The following is a 2,500-nucleotide window of genomic DNA, read 5'->3' as shown; positions in this document are numbered from 1 at the left end:
TATTAACGGGCATGAAGCAATGTTTGCGCTTCATGGCATAGTTGATGAAATTGAGTTTATTCTGGCGAGGGCATCCATCTTTTCCTCTCCACGAAATATTGACCAAATGACCATATGTCCAGCTCATCGAGCATCTCTGGGTACTGGATGGACATGCCGAGTTCCGGACAAATGCAGAATACCATCAATATTATCAGGTCATAGTAAGGACGTGAGCAAAAAGCAAAAAGCGGATAGAGGTCTAAGCAAAGCAGGCTCACAAACAGTGCTACAACAGAGTGGGATATTTCTTCCTGTTAGGTCAGGTTTGTATTCCTTTTGTAACTCTAAAAAATAAAGGAACTAACGCTAATGTACTTCTTCAAAAAAAGTTACTTAAAAAAAAAAACGTCTTTACAAAGGAAAATAATTTAGCTGAAATAAATCAAATTAATTTCATTTTATCTGCAGAATTCATTTTCGCTGAGTTTTTTTAAAAAAAGGCGTCAATACACCTGTTCGATTTTAAACTTCGGGCAATGTCAAAAAAATAATGTTCAAGAGATCGTTTTTTTTTTTTTTTTACTTGAATGTGCAATCCTAATTAAAATAGAGTGCTTACTGATATTTGTAATCTCTTAGGGGTATGCCCTAACTGCAGAAAAATGTTGGCTGGGAACTGGAAACCTGACACAGAAACTGCAGAAGTTGCGTTTGACGATTGCGAAGTAACATTTCAAATGGCGGAGATGTCTTTGGTAGGATAATCTTTCTTGACCTTCAAATTATTGTCACACAGACGGAACAATGTAGATACATGAGAGACGTCGAAAGTTGTGTTGAAGTCAGGGAAAAAAGGAAGCGAGGGTTGTTAAGTATCTCTCTTCCCTTCCACCCCTTTATGTATTTGGCACACAGGCTTACTAGTAACTGTCTCCAAGTCACTTTTTCCTAGGAAAGGGGTTGAGCAGCCTCGTTCCCAATCCCTCTCAAAGATGGACCCTGATGGGAACAAGGTTCTTTTTTGCATTCACAGAATACATGGAAACTATTGTCGATTGCGTAAGCAAATAGCGGCACTTTCAACCTCTTCCTCATCCTGCCAGCAGTACTCAAGAAAGACTCTGCAAGAATCAAGTAAGATCTTTGTTGAGCATGCGCGGAATGTTGCCAGGATTTAGTTTTCGAATCCAGGCCTAAAAGCCGTGCGCTTGCAACAGCGGGCTCAGTTATGACAATCGGTTTATCAAAAAACAGCTTAGCCTCTCCAATCAGCCTTTTTTACCGATGGGTTGGGCCCTTAAGTCTAGTCACGTAAAGCGGACACGATTCACAGAGAAGCAGAGAGACTACTTGTCCATTAAATTTCGTATTGGCGAGTCAACTGGCCAGAAAGTAGATGCAGCCTCGGTATCCAAGTCAATGATGACTGCTAGAGACAGTAATGGAAACCGCGTTTTTAGCAGTTCTGAATTTCTGACCAGTCAGCAAGTTTCAAGTTTCTTTTCAAGACTGTCCTCAAAGCGCAAACTTGAAGATGACGAAATGACGGAAAGCGACTTTGAAGAAAACCAGAACGTTGAAAATGAGAAAGCCTTTGACGAGTTGAGAAGTGAAGTTCTTCAAGAGGTTGCCCTTACTCATCCAATATGCTATGACAGGTATAACATCTGCAAACTAATTGCAAATTCAAAGCTATCAATCTTTGCAATTCAAATGCCTGAGGATATCTGTGAGCACTTTGATATACCAATAACGGACATCAAAGTAAAGAGAAAAGCCCCTTGCATTGACAAGCTGATCGCCTTTGGAAAAAACTGCACTTGTCAGAAATAATTAAGATCGGTTTTGGTTAAAAAGGCATTGTAACAGCATTTGCGGGGAAAACCTGGAAGGCTTGCATATGAAGAAAGAAGCACGAACTTGACTTGGTATAGTGGCCATACATTCAGCGAGCAATGACTCAGTTGTGAACAGTGAAAACCCGACTCATTCAAAGTGTTTTTGTTGTGGACAGTTTATTTTTGTCTTTAATGGTACTGTGATATCGAAGACTTTGCAATCTAGAACACTGAACTTACAATAGCAAGATCTTTGACGATTGACAAACAGTCTTATTTTAAGAAATATTACAAGTTTTGGCTTCGTTTTCGCGCATGTTTCCCTACCAGTCAGTGTAAAACGAAGACTGCGGACTGCGGACTGCGGACTGCAGACTGCGGACCAGGGGTAAAATGCAGTCTGTGTGTAAAACGCAGGCTGGGGTAAAATGCAGACCGAGCGTAAACTGTATTCGTGGAAGGGTTTAAGGGAAAAAAAATCCCGCAAATACATGTAAACGAACACTTACTTGACGACATCTTCTTTAACAAATCCATTCCTTTCTTCTCTGGAACGTCGTCGACGACCCGAAAACATAATCGCAATCTTGAACCTTTTTTTCGTCAGAGAGACTTCACGCTTCAACTTTAGATGCGAAGTTTTCGATATACGTGACCAGGGACCGTGAACTGGTAAAACA

Source organism: Montipora foliosa, chromosome 13 (assembly GCF_036669935.1).
Source record: "Montipora foliosa isolate CH-2021 chromosome 13, ASM3666993v2, whole genome shotgun sequence".
NCBI lineage: Eukaryota > Metazoa > Cnidaria > Anthozoa > Scleractinia > Acroporidae > Montipora > Montipora foliosa.
This window is presented reverse-complemented; position numbering follows the sequence as displayed.